This window comes from Scyliorhinus torazame, chromosome 29 (genome assembly GCF_047496885.1).
Source record: "Scyliorhinus torazame isolate Kashiwa2021f chromosome 29, sScyTor2.1, whole genome shotgun sequence".
In the NCBI taxonomy this organism is placed as follows: Eukaryota; Metazoa; Chordata; class Chondrichthyes; order Carcharhiniformes; family Scyliorhinidae; genus Scyliorhinus; species Scyliorhinus torazame.
Window position 1 is genome coordinate 23,966,701 of NC_092735.1, and position 14,310 is coordinate 23,981,010.

Consider the following 14,310-nt stretch of genomic DNA (forward strand, 5'->3'; position numbering starts at 1 on the left):
AAATGGTCAGAGTCCTTGTGTAATTTCCTGAGTTGCCACCGTGCGGGAGAATAAGGGATGGGGCGGAGCCCTGGGGACTCCAGGCCAGCCCGGGAGAGGAGTTGGCAACCTTGCCCGCGCACATGGTTCCCCCCTCCCCTACGAGTGCCACGCCCGTTTGGCGAGGAGGGCGCGCAGGAGGGCAAGAGGATCGGGCCCCGCCTCGGCGCGGTGCATGGCGGGACGCTGGAGGAGCGGACTCGGAGCCGGGCGGACATGTTGTGCGCGGGGAGCCGGAGCGAACTGAAGCGATTGTAAATAGCAACGGGCGGGCGGCGGCGGAGGAGCCGGAAAACCTAGCGGAGGACGAGGCGTGGACGGGCTTTAGCGGAGCGAGAGGGGGCGACGAAAAGAAAAAAAAGGCGAGACATTCAAGCAGGCCGGACTCCTTTATTTTTAATTCATGACCGCCCCCCCCCCCCGACCCGTGAACCCGAAATAAAAGCCGCGGCCTAGCGGAAACGGGTCAATCCCCGGGCTTTCCTGGCGAGCGACGCCGGCCCGAGTGAGGGGGAGAGGCGGGCAGGAGGAGCGCCGACCCGGGGAGGACGGCGGCACCGGGAGGGACGGGCGCCCGCCCGATGCAGCTTCTCGGCGGCTGCTGGCTTCTTCGCACATCACTGTCTCCGTCCGAGCGGCAACACACCGGCAGCAGCGCCCCCGTCACCGCCCGGCGGTGCCCACCGACTCGCTCAGCTCGGCCTGAAAGGAAAAAGTAAGTCGCACGGTCGCCGTTTGCCGAGTCGGGTTGCCAACCCTCCAGGATTGCCCTCCCCCTGCCCCCCGGTTACCCCTCTTCTCCCCCCCCCCCCGTTACCCCTCTTCTCCCCCCCCCCCCGTTACCCCTCTTCTCCCCCCCCCCGTTACCCCTCTTCTCCCCCCCGTTACCCCTCTTCTCCCCCCCCGTTACCCCTCTTCTCCCCCCCGTTACCCCTCTTCTCCCCCCCCGTTACCCCTCTTCTCCCCCCCCGTTACCCCTCTTCTCCCCCCCCGTTACCCCTCTTCTCCCCCCCGTTACCCCTCTTCTCTCTCCCCCCCCCGTTACTCCTCTTCTCTCTTCCCCCCCCGTTACTCCTCTTCTCTTCCCCCCCACCATTATCACTCTTCTATTCCCCCCGTTATCCCTCTTCCCCCCCGTTATCCCTCTTCTCTTCCCCCCCACCGTTATCCCTCTTCTCTTCCCCCCCGTTATCCCTCTTCTCTCCCCCCCGCCCGTTATCCCTGTTTTCTTCCCCCCCCGTTATCCCTCTTCTCCCCCCGTTACTCCTCTTCTCCCCCCGTCACCCCCCCCCCCCCCCGTTACCCCTCTTCTCTCCCCCCGTTACCCCTCTTCTCTCCCCCGTTACCCCTCTTCTCTCCCCCCCGTTACCCCTCTTCTCTCCCCCCCGTTACCCCTCTTCTCTCCGCCACCCCCGTTACCCCTCTTCTCCCCCCCCGTTACCCCTCTTCTCCCCGTTACCCCTCTACCCCCCCGTTACCCGTCTTCTCCCCCCGTTACCCGTCTTCTCCCCCCGTTACCCCTCTTCTCCCCCCGTTACCCCTCTTCTCCCCCCGTTACCCCTCTTCTCTCCCCCGTTACCCCTCTTCTCTCCCCCAATTACCCCTCTTCTCTCTCCCCCAATTACCCATCTTCTCCCCCCCGCTACCCATCTTCTCCCCCCCGCTACCCATCTTCTCCCCCCCGTTACTCCTCTTCTCCCCCCGTCACCCCCCTCCCCCCCGTTACTCCTCTTCTCTCTTCCCCCCCGTTACCCCTCTTCTCTCCCCCCGTTACCCCTCTTCTCTCCCCCCGTTACCCCTCTTCTCTCCCCCCGTTACCCCTCTTCTCTCCCCCCGTTACCCCTCTTCTCTCCCCCCGTTACCCCTCTTCTCTCCGCCACCCCCGTTACCCCTCTTCTCCCCCCCGTTACCCCTCTTCTCCCCCCCGTTACCCCTCTTCTCCCCCCCGTTACCCCTCTTCTCCCCGTTACCCCTCTTCCCCCCCGTTACCCGTCTTCTCCCCCCGTTACCCGTCTTCTCCCCCCGTTACCCCTCTTCTCCCCCCCGTTACCCCTCTTCTCTCCCCCGTTACCCCTCTTCTCTCCCCCGTTACCCCTCTTCTCTCCCCGTTACCCCTCTTCTCTCCCCGTTACCCCTCTTCTCTCCCCCGTTACCCCTCTTCTCTCCCCCAATTACCCCTCTTCTCTCTCCCCCAATTACCCATCTTCTCCCCCCGCTACCCATCTTCTCCCCCCCGCTACCCATCTTCTCCCCCCCGCTACCCATCTTCTCCCCCCCGCTACCCATCTTCTCCCCCCCGCTACCCATCTTCTCCCCCCCGCTACCCATCTTCTCCCCCCCGCTACCCATCTTCTCCCCCCCGCTACCCATCTTCTCCCCCCCGCTACCCATCTTCTCCCCCCCGCTACCCATCTTCTCCCCCCCGCTACCCATCTTCTCCCCCCCGCTACCCATCTTCTCCCCCCCGCTACCCATCTTCTCCCCCCCGCTACCCATCTTCTCCCCCCCGCTACCCATCTTCTCCCCCCCGCTACCCATCTTCTCCCCCCCGCTACCCATCTTCTCCCCCCCGCTACCCATCTTCTCCCCCCCGCTACCCATCTTCTCCCCCCCCGCTACCCATCTTCTCCCCCCCGCTACCCATCTTCTCCCCCCCGCTACCCATCTTCTCCCCCCCGCTACCCATCTTCTCCCCCCCGCTACCCATCTTCTCCCCCCCGCTACCCATCTTCTCCCCCCCGCTACCCATCTTCTCCCCCCCGCTACCCATCTTCTCCCCCCCGCTACCCATCTTCTCCCCCCCGCTACCCATCTTCTCCCCCCCGCTACCCATCTTCTCCCCCCCGCTACCCATCTTCTCCCCCCCGCTACCCATCTTCTCCCCCCCGCTACCCATCTTCTCCCCCCCGCTACCCATCTTCTCCCCCCCGCTACCCATCTTCTCCCCCCCGCTACCCATCTTCTCCCCCCCGCTACCCATCTTCTCCCCCCCGCTACCCATCTTCTCCCCCCCGCTACCCATCTTCTCCCCCCCGCTACCCATCTTCTCCCCCCCGCTACCCATCTTCTCCCCCCCGCTACCCATCTTCTCCCCCCCGCTACCCATCTTCTCCCCCCCGCTACCCATCTTCTCCCCCCCGCTACCCATCTTCTCCCCCCCGCTACCCATCTTCTCCCCCCCGCTACCCATCTTCTCCCCCCCCCCGCTACCCATCTTCTCCCCCCGCTACCCATCTTCTCCCCCCGCTACCCATCTTCTCCCCCCCGCTACCCATCTTCTCCCCCCCGCTACCCATCTTCTCCCCCCCGCTACCCATCTTCTCCCCCCCGCTACCCATCTTCTCCCCCCCGCTACCCATCTTCTCCCCCCCGCTACCCATCTTCTCCCCCCCGCTACCCATCTTCTCCCCCCCCGCTACCCATCTTCTCCCCCCCGCTACCCATCTTCTCCCCCCCGCTACCCATCTTCTCCCCCCCGCTACCCATCTTCTCCCCCCCGCTACCCCTCTTCTCTCCCCCCCGTTACCCCTCTTCTCTCCCCCCCGTTACCCCTCTTCTCTCCGCCACCCCCGTTACCCCTCTTCTCCCCCCCCCGTTACCCCTCTTCTCCCCGTTACCCCTCTACCCCCCCGTTACCCGTCTTCTCCCCCCGTTACCCGTCTTCTCCCCCCGTTACCCCTCTTCTCCCCCCGTTACCCCTCTTCTCCCCCCGTTACCCCTCTTCTCCCCCCGTTACCCCTCTTCTCTCCCCCGTTACCCCTCTTCTCTCCCCCAATTACCCCTCTTCTCTCTCCCCCAATTACCCATCTTCTCCCCCCCGCTACCCATCTTCTCCCCCCCGCTACCCATCTTCTCCCCCCCGTTACTCCTCTTCTCCCCCCGTCACCCCCCTCCCCCCCGTTACTCCTCTTCTCTCTTCCCCCCCGTTACCCCTCTTCTCTCCCCCCGTTACCCCTCTTCTCTCCCCCCGTTACCCCTCTTCTCTCCCCCCCGTTACCCCTCTCCCCCCCGTTACCCCTCTTCTCCCCGTTACCCCTCTTCCCCCCCGTTACCCGTCTTCTCCCCCCGTTACCCCTCTTCTCCCCCCCGTTACCCCTCTTCTCTCCCCCGTTACCCCTCTTCTCTCCCCCGTTACCCCTCTTCTCTCCCCGTTACCCCTCTTCTCTCCCCGTTACCCCTCTTCTCTCCCCCGTTACCCCTCTTCTCTCCCCCAATTACCCCTCTTCTCTCTCCCCCAATTACCCATCTTCTCCCCCCGCTACCCATCTTCTCCCCCCCGCTACCCATCTTCTCCCCCCCGCTACCCATCTTCTCCCCCCCGCTACCCATCTTCTCCCCCCCGCTACCCATCTTCTCCCCCCCGCTACCCATCTTCTCCCCCCCGCTACCCATCTTCTCCCCCCCGCTACCCATCTTCTCCCCCCCGCTACCCATCTTCTCCCCCCCGCTACCCATCTTCTCCCCCCCGCTACCCATCTTCTCCCCCCCGCTACCCATCTTCTCCCCCCCGCTACCCATCTTCTCCCCCCCGCTACCCATCTTCTCCCCCCCGCTACCCATCTTCTCCCCCCCGCTACCCATCTTCTCCCCCCGCTACCCATCTTCTCCCCCCCGCTACCCATCTTCTCCCCCCCCGCTACCCATCTTCTCCCCCCCGCTACCCATCTTCTCCCCCCCGCTACCCATCTTCTCCCCCCCGCTACCCATCTTCTCCCCCCCGCTACCCATCTTCTCCCCCCCGCTACCCATCTTCTCCCCCCCGCTACCCATCTTCTCCCCCCCGCTACCCATCTTCTCCCCCCCGCTACCCATCTTCTCCCCCCCGCTACCCATCTTCTCCCCCCCGCTACCCATCTTCTCCCCCCCGCTACCCATCTTCTCCCCCCCGCTACCCATCTTCTCCCCCCCGCTACCCATCTTCTCCCCCCCGCTACCCATCTTCTCCCCCCCGCTACCCATCTTCTCCCCCCCGCTACCCATCTTCTCCCCCCCGCTACCCATCTTCTCCCCCCCCCCGCTACCCATCTTCTCCCCCCGCTACCCATCTTCTCCCCCCGCTACCCATCTTCTCCCCCCCGCTACCCATCTTCTCCCCCCCGCTACCCATCTTCTCCCCCCCGCTACCCATCTTCTCCCCCCCGCTACCCATCTTCTCCCCCCCGCTACCCATCTTCTCCCCCCCGCTACCCATCTTCTCCCCCCGCTACCCATCTTCTCCCCCCCGCTACCCATCTTCTCCCCCCCGCTACCCATCTTCTCCCCCCCGCTACCCATCTTCTCCCCCCGCTACCCATCTTCTCCCCCCCGCTACCCCTCTTCTCTCCCCCCCGTTACCCCTCTTCTCTCCCCCCCGTTACCCCTCTTCTCTCCGCCACCCCCGTTACCCCTCTTCTCCCCCCCCCGTTACCCCTCTTCTCCCCGTTACCCCTCTACCCCCCCGTTACCCGTCTTCTCCCCCCGTTACCCGTCTTCTCCCCCGTTACCCCTCTTCTCCCCCCGTTACCCCTCTTCTCCCCCCGTTACCCCTCTTCTCCCCCCGTTACCCCTCTTCTCTCTCCCGTTACCCCTCTTCTCTCCCCCAATTACCCCTCTTCTCTCTCCCCCAATTACCCATCTTCTCCCCCCCGCTACCCATCTTCTCCCCCCCGTTACTCCTCTTCTCCCCCCGTCACCCCCCTCCCCCCCGTTACTCCTCTTCTCTCTTCCCCCCCGTTACCCCTCTTCTCTCCCCCCGTTACCCCTCTTCTCTCCCCCCGTTACCCCTCTTCTCTCCCCCCCGTTACCCCTCTTCTCTCCCCCCGTTACCCCTCTTCTCTCCGCCACCCCCGTTACCCCTCTTCTCCCCCCCGTTACCCCTCTTCTCCCCGTTACCCCTCTTCCCCCCCGTTACCCGTCTTCTCCCCCCGTTACCCCTCTTCTCCCCCCCGTTACCCCTCTTCTCCCCCCCGTTACCCCTCTTCTCCCCCCGTTACCCCTCTTCTCCCCCCCGTTACCCCTCTTCTCTCCGCCACCCCCGTTACCCCTCTTCTCCCCCCCGTTACCCCTTCTCCCCCCCGTTACCCCTCTTCTCCCCCCGTTACCCCTCTTCTCCCCCCGTTACCCCTCTTCTCTCCCCCGTTACCCCTCTTCTCTCCCCGTTACCCCTCTTCTCTCCCCGTTACCCCTCTTCTCTCCCCCGTTACCCCTCTTCTCTCCCCCAATTACCCCTCTTCTCTCTCCCCCAATTACCCATCTTCTCCCCCCGCTACCCATCTTCTCCCCCCCGCTACCTCTCCCCGTTACCCCTCTTCTCTCCCCGTTACCCCTCTTCTCTCCCCCGTTACCCCTCTTCTCTCCCCCAATTACCCCTCTTCTCTCTCCCCCAATTACCCATCTTCTCCCCCCGCTACCCATCTTCTCCCCCCCGCTACCCATCTTCTCCCCCCCGCTACCCATCTTCTCCCCCCCGCTACCCATCTTCTCCCCCCCGCTACCCATCTTCTCCCCCCCGCTACCCATCTTCTCCCCCCCGCTACCCATCTTCTCCCCCCCGCTACCCATCTTCTCCCCCCCGCTACCCATCTTCTCCCCCCCGCTACCCATCTTCTCCCCCCCGCTACCCATCTTCTCCCCCCCGCTACCCATCTTCTCCCCCCCGCTACCCATCTTCTCCCCCCCGCTACCCATCTTCTCCCCCCCGCTACCCATCTTCTCCCCCCCGCTACCCATCTTCTCCCCCCCGCTACCCATCTTCTCCCCCCCGCTACCCATCTTCTCCCCCCCGCTACCCATCTTCTCCCCCCGCTACCCATCTTCTCCCCCCCGCTACCCATCTTCTCCCCCCCGCTACCCATCTTCTCCCCCCCCGCTACCCATCTTCTCCCCCCCGCTACCCATCTTCTCCCCCCCGCTACCCATCTTCTCCCCCCCGCTACCCATCTTCTCCCCCCCGCTACCCATCTTCTCCCCCCCGCTACCCATCTTCTCCCCCCCACTACCCATCTTCTCCCCCCGCTACCCATCTTCTCCCCCCCGCTACCCATCTTCTCCCCCCCGCTACCCATCTTCTCCCCCCCGCTACCCATCTTCTCCCCCCCGCTACCCATCTTCTCCCCCCCGCTACCCATCTTCTCCCCCCCGCTACCCATCTTCTCCCCCCCGCTACCCATCTTCTCCCCCCCGCTACCCATCTTCTCCCCCCCGCTACCCATCTTCTCCCCCCCGCTACCTCTTCGCCCCCCGCCCTCTTCGCCCCCCGCCCTCTTCGCCCCCCGCCCTCTTCGCCCCCCGCCCTCTTCGCCCCCCGCCCTCTTCGCCCCCCGCCCTCTTCGCCCCCCGCCCTCTTCGCCCCCCGCCCTCTTCGCCCCCCGCCCTCTTCGCCCCCCGCCCTCTTCGCCCCCCGCCCTCTTCGCCCCCCGCCCTCTTCGCCCCCCGCCCTCTTCGCCCCCCGCCCTCTTCGCCCCCCGCCCTCTTCGCCCCCCGCCCTCTTCGCCCCCCGCCCTCTTCGCCCCCCGCCCTCTTCGCCCCCCGCCCTCTTCGCCCCCCGCCCTCTTCGCCCCCCGCCCTCTTCGCCCCCCGCCCTCTTCGCCCCCCGCCCTCTTCGCCCCCCGCCCTCTTCGCCCCCCGCCCTCTTCGCCCCCCGCCCTCTTCGCCCCCCGCCCTCTTCGCCCCCCCGCCCTCTTCGCCCCCCGCCCTCTTCGCCCCCCGCCCTCTTCGCCCCCCGCCCTCTTCGCCCCCCGCCCTCTTCGCCCCCCGCCCTCTTCGCCCCCCGCCCTCTTCGCCCCCCGCCCTCTTCGCCCCCCGCCCTCTTCGCCCCCCGCCCTCTTCGCCCCCCGCCCTCTTCGCCCCCCGCCCTCTTCGCCCCCCGCCCTCTTCGCCCCCCGCCCTCTTCGCCCCCCGCCCTCTTCGCCCCCCGCCCTCTTCGCCCCCCGCCCTCTTCGCCCCCCGCCCTCTTCGCCCCCCGCCCTCTTCGCCCCCCGCCCTCTTCGCCCCCCGCCCTCTTCGCCCCCCGCCCTCTTCGCCCCCCGCCCTCTTCGCCCCCCGCCCTCTTCGCCCCCCCGCCCTCTTCGCCCCCCCGCCCTCTTCGCCCCCCCGCCCTCTTCGCCCCCCCGCCCTCTTCGCCCCCCCGCCCTCTTGGCCCCCCCGCCCTCTTGGCCCCCCCGCCCTCTTGGCCCCCCCGCCCTCTTGGCCCCCCCGCCCTCTTGGCCCCCCCGCCCTCTTGGCCCCCCCGCCCTCTTGGCCCCCCCGCCCTCTTGGCCCCCCCGCCCTCTTGGCCCCCCCGCCCTCTTGGCCCCCCCGCCCTCTTGGCCCCCCCGCCCTCTTGGGCCCCCCGCCCTCTTGGGCCCCCCGCCCTCTTCGCCCCCCCGCCCTCTTCGCCCCCCCGCCCTCTTCGCCCCCCCGCCCTCTTCGCCCCCCCGCCCTCTTCGCCCCCCCGCCCTCTTCGCCCCCCCCGCCCTCTTCGCCCCCCCGCCCTCTTCGCCCCCCCGCCCTCTTCGCCCCCCCGCCCTCTTCGCCCCCCCGCCCTCTTCGCCCCCCCGCCCTCTTCGCCCCCCCGCCCTCTTCGCCCCCCCGCCCTCTTGGCCCCCCCGCCCTCTTGGGCCCCCCGCCCTCTTGGGCCCCCCCGCCCTCTTCGCCCCCCCCGCCCTCTTCGCCCCCCCGCCCTCTTCGCCCCCCCGCCCTCTTCGCCCCCCCGCCCTCTTCGCCCCCCCGCCCTCTTCGCCCCCCCGCCCTCTTCGCCCCCCCGCCCTCTTCGCCCCCCCGCCCTCTTCGCCCCCCCGCCCTCTTCGCCCCCCCGCCCTCTTCGCCCCCCCGCCCTCTTCGCCCCCCCGCCCTCTTCGCCCCCCCGCCCTCTTCGCCCCCCCGCCCTCTTCGCCCCCCCGCCCTCTTCGCCCCCCCGCCCTCTTCGCCCCCCCGCCCTCTTCGCCCCCCGCCCTCTTCGCCCCCCCGCCCTCTTCGCCCCCCCGCCCTCTTCGCCCCCCGCCCTCTTCGCCCCCCGCCCTCTTCGCCCCCCCCTCGCCCTCTTCGCCCCCCCCTCGCCCTCCTCGCCCCCCCCTCGCCCTCCTCGCCCCCCGCCCTCCTCGCCCCCCGCCCTCCTCGCCCCCCCGCCCTCCTCGCCCCCCCGCCCTCTTCGCCCCCCGCCCTCTTCGCCCCCCGCCCTCTTCGCCCCCCCGCCCTCTTCGCCCCCCCGCCCTCTTCGCCCCCCCGCCCTCTTGGCCCCCCCGCCCTCTTGGCCCCCCCGCCCTCTTGGCCCCCCCGCCCTCTTGGCCCCCCCGCCCTCTTGGCCCCCCCGCCCTCTTGGCCCCCCCGCCCTCTTGGCCCCCCCGCCCTCTTGGCCCCCCCGCCCTCTTGGCCCCCCCGCCCTCTTGGCCCCCCCGCCCTCTTGGCCCCCCCGCCCTCTTCGCCCCCCCGCCCTCTTCGCCCCCCGCCCTCTTCGCCCCCCGCCCTCTTCGCCCCCCGCCCTCTTCGCTCGCCCCCCGCCCTCTTCGCCCCCCCCTCGCCCTCTTCGCCCCCCCCTCGCCATCCTCGCCCCCCCCCTCGCCCTCCTCGCCCCCCCGCCCTCCTCGCCCCCCGCCCTCCTCGCCCCCCCGCCCTCCTCGCCCCCCCGCCCTCCTCGCCCCCCGCCCTCCTCGCCCCCCGCCCTCCTCGCCCCCCGCCCTCCTCGCCCCCCGCCCTCCTCGCCCCCCGCCCTCCTCGCCCCCCGCCCTCCTCGCCCCCCGCCCTCCTCGCCCCCCGCCCTCCTCGCCCCCCGCCCTCCTCGCCCCCCGCCCTCTTCGCCCCCCCGCCCTCTTCGCCCCCCCGCCCTCTTCGCCCCCCCGCCCTCTTCGCCCCCCCGCCCTCTTCGCCCCCCCGCCCTCTTCGCCCCCCCGCCCTCTTCGCCCCCCCGCCCGCCCTCGCCCCCCCGCCCGCCCTCGCCCCCCCGCCCGCCCTCTTCGCCCCCCCGCCCTCTTCGCCCCCCCCGCCCTCTTCGCCCCCGAGTCCAGGGGAAGAGGCAAAATAATAATAGCCGTGGCTTTCAACGAAATCCTGTCATTTCTTCCCACCCCTCTGTTGCTTGGCTATAAAACTATTGGAGGGTGGTGGTGATCGGGAGTTCTTGCTGGTTCGAGTCGAAAGGCTCAGCGATGAAACTTCCAGCAATTTATCCTGCAGAGTTGGCAACCCTAGCTGCTTCGTTTCTGTGGATACTTTCACGATCACTTTATGACTTTCTTGCATTAACTGGATTGGGTGGGGTGAAGAAACGTTTTCTTTTAGACGCAAAAGTCAGCTTATGATGCACTTAGAAACGCGGCATGCTGTTTCGACAAATTGCTGAGTTCTGCAATGGGAGATGGTGCCATAGTGGTCATGTGCTGGACTAGTAATCCAGCGGTGGGACTGGTAATCCAGAGGTGGTTGAATTTAAACTTGAGTAATATCAGGCATTGTAAGGTAGTCTCAGCAGTGGCGATCATAAATTGTTTTTTTTAAAAAGTCATCCGAGAAGGGAATCTGTCGGCCTGACCCGGCCTGGCCTACATCAGACCCACATCAATGCCCTCTGAAATGGCCTAGCAAGCCACTCCGTTCAAGGAAAATTATGGATGGGCAACAAATGGTGACCATGCCTGTGACAGCCCCATCCCATAAAAAGCAAATAATAATAATAGTCGCTTACTGTCACAAGTAGGCTTCAATGAAGTTACTGTGAAAAGCCCCTAGTCGAGGACTTCCGGTTGCAGCTATGCGGAGCTAAGTTGCATGTTCGGCAGCTCCCGCCAGAAACGGACATTTGGGCTCTTTTTTGGGCCCCCAGCGGCATTTGTTCGACGGTTCCCAGTGTGGGAAGGTGACCGTAACATTTCCCCAGCACTGTGGATTGGACCAGGAGTGGAGCGGTGAAAAAAGTAGTTTTGGAGCAGCGAAAAGTGCGAGGGAGGTAAACCAAGATGACGGCGGGTGAAGACCAGGCAGCGTGGTCGCAGGAACAGCAGGAGTTTCTCCAGCGCTGCTTCACGGAATTGAAGGCAGAGCTGTTGGAGCCGATGAAGGCTTCGATAGACAAGCTGCTCACGACCCAGAAGGCCCAAGGGGCGGCGATCTGGGAGGTGCGGCAAAAGGCCTTGGAGGACGAGATATTGCGCCTGGCAGTGAAGATAGAGGCGCATGAGGCGATGCATAAGAAATGGCAGGAGAAGTTCGAGGACATGGAGAATCGGTCGAGGAGGAAGAAGCTGCGGATTCTGGGTCTCCCGGAGGGAGTGGAGGGGTCGGATGTTGGAGCATGCATGGTCACGATGTTGAACACGCTGATGGGCGCGGGGGCCTTCCTGGCGCCCCTGGAGCTGGAGGGGGCCCACCGAGTCCTGGCGAGGAGGCCCAAGCCCAACGAGCCGCTGCGGTTGGTGCTGGTGCGGTTCCACCGCTTCATGGACAGCGAGTGTGTCCTGAGGTGGGCAAAGAAGGAGCGGAGCTGCAGGCGGGAGAATGCAGAGGTCTGGATATCGCAGGGCTGGAGCGCGGAGGTGGCCAAGAAGAGGACCAGGTACAATCGGGCTAAGGCGGCTCTGCATCGGATGGGGGAGAAATTTGGAATGTTGCAGCCAGCGCGATTGTGGGTCACTTTCTAGGACCGCCATCACTACTTCGAGACGCCGGAGGAGGCGTGGACCTTTATCCAGGCTGAAAAGTTGGACTTGGATTGAGGGTCGGTTGCGAGGGGATGTCGAGAGGGGATTGATGTGATTGTTGTGTTTTGGGGGGGATGTTCTGTTTCGTTTGGTACTGGGGTTTTTTGGGTGCTGGGTGGGGTAGGGTGAAATGGCTCGTAGTGGGGGTTTAGTGAGAGTGTGGGCGTCGGTGGTTGGAAGAGGGGGCCCATTGGGGGAGAGGGGAGGCCTGAGGTGGGGCAGCTGGGATCAGGTCGTGACAGGGAGCTGCGTCAGAGGGGGGCGGGGCCGGCTTGGTGGAAAGCATGGGCTTTTTCCCGCGCTGCGGGAGGGGTGGTGCTGGAGAGGAGCACCCGCTGATGGACAGGAGGGGAGGGGAGAGATTCTCACACTGGGGGGGTCGATGGAGTGGCGGGAGCGGCCGGGGTCATCTGACTTACGGGAGTGCTATGGTGGGAGCAATGCAGATGGGGGGGGGGGAGAACTGGGTTGCGGCTGCATTGGCCAAAGGGGAGCTGGAGCCTGAAGAGAGAGTCGGGGTGGGGGTCTGCCGCTGGGGGGAACGGCGAGTGCGGGAGGCGCGGGCATGTGGCTGGCCTAGAAAGGGAGATGGCTAATTGGCGGGGGGGGTGGCCCACTGATCAGGCTGATAACTTGGTATGTGAGAGGCCTGAACGGGCCGGTCAAGAGGGCCCGTGTGTTCGCGCACCTGACGGCAGATGTGGTCATGTTCCAGGAGACTCATTTGAGGGTGGCAGACCAGGTTAGGCTGAGAAAGGGGTGGGTAGGGCAGGTTTTCCATTCGGGGTTGGACGCAAAGAATCAAGGGGTGGCGATTTTGGTGGGGAAGCGGGTGGTGATTTTGGTGGGGAAGCGGGTGGTGTTTGAGGCGCTGAGCATCGTGGCAGACAATGTATGGTGAGTGGTAAGCTGCAGGGGATGCGGGTGGTCTTCGTGCATGTGTATGCCCCGAATTGGGACGATGCCGGATTTATGCGGCGTATGTTGGGCTGGATTCCGGACCTGGAGGCAGGGTGCTTGATAATGGGGTGGGTGGGGGGGCCTTAATATGGTATTGGATCCAGCATTGGACCGCTCTAGGTCCAGGACGGGGAAGAGACCGGCGGCGGCCAAGGTGTTGAGGGGGTTTATGGACCAGATGGGAGGAGTGGACCCATGGAGGTTTGTTAGGCCGAGGGCCAGGAAATTCTCTTTCTTTTCCCACATCCATAAAGCCTACTCCCGGATTGACTTCTTGGTTTTGAGGAGGGCGCTGATCCCGAGGGTGGAGGACACGGAGTATTCAGCTACAGCCATCTCAGACCATGCCCCGCACTAGGTGGAGCTCGAGCTAGCTGAGGAGAGGGACCAGTGCCCGCTGTGGCGCCTGGAGATGGGTTTGCTGGTAGATAAGGAGGTGAGCGGGTGGATCCGGGGTGCATTGAAAGATACCTTTTTAAAAAAAAATTTTAAATTAAATATTTTATTGAGAATTTTTGGTCAACCAACACAGTACATTGTGCATCCTTTACATAATATTATAACAACACAAATAACAATGACCTATTTTATAAACAAAAAATGAATAAATAACAAAAATAAAAACTAGCCCTAATTGGCAACTGCCTTGTCACAAGTAACACTCTCCAAAAATATAATTTAACAGTCCAATATATAATTATCAGTAGCAACGACCTATACATACTATACAGTATATATTAACAACCCTGAGAGTCCTTCTGGTTCCTCCCCCCTCTTCCCCCCCCCCCGATCCTGGGCTGCTGCTGCTGCCTTCTTTTTCCCATTCCGTCTATCTTTCTGCGATGTATTCGACGAACGGTTGCCACCGCCTGGTGAACCCTTGGGCCGACCCCCTTAGGACGAACTTAATTCGCTCTAGCTTTATAAACCCCGCCATGTCATTTATCCAGGTCTCCACCCCCGGGGGCTTGGCTTCTTTCCACATTAGCAATATCCTGCGCCGGGCTACTAGGGACGCAAAGGCCAAAACATCGGCCTCTCTCGCCTCCTGCACTCACGGCTCTTGTGCAACCCCAAATATAGCCAACCCCCAGCTTGGTTCGACCCGGACTCCTACTACTTTTGAAAGCACCTTTGTCACCCCCATCCAAAACCCCTGTAGTGCCGGGCATGACCAAAACATATGGGTATGATTCGCTGGGCTTCTCGAGCACCTCGCACACCTATCCTCCACCCCAAAAAATTTACTGAGCCGTGCTCCAGTCATATGTGCCCTGTGTAATACCTTAAACTGAATCAGGCTTAGCCTGGCACACGAGGACGACGAGTTTACCCTGCTTAGGGCATCTGCCCACAGCCCCTCCTCGATCTCCTCCCCCAGCTCCTCTTCCCATTTCCCTTTTAGTTCATCTACCATAGTCTCCCCTTCGTCCCTCATTTCCCTATATATATCTGACACCTTACCATCCCCCACCCATGTCTTTGAGATCACTCTGTCCTGCACCTCTTGTGTCGGGAGCTGCGGGAATTCCCTCACCTGTTGCCTCGCAAAAGCCCTCAGTTGCATATACCTGAATGCATTCCCTTGGGGCAACCCATATTTCTCGGTCAGCGCTCCCAGACTCGCGAACTTCCCATCCACAAACAGATCTTTCAGTTGCGT

At 65.2% G+C, this 14,310-nt stretch overlaps 1 protein-coding gene across 1 annotated transcript in view; it reads left to right on the forward strand.

Annotated features, from left to right (window-relative positions):
• Positions 1 to 221: 221 nt before the first annotated feature.
• The window catches only part of LOC140403939 (serine/threonine-protein phosphatase 6 regulatory subunit 3-like), a 186,838-nt gene continuing 172,749 nt past the window's right edge, over positions 222 to 14,310 (forward strand). Inside the window, exon 1 of the mRNA XM_072492217.1 lies at positions 222 to 754. The gene's annotated coding sequence lies outside the window, so the exon portion shown is untranslated. The remainder of the gene's footprint in view (positions 755 to 14,310) is intronic.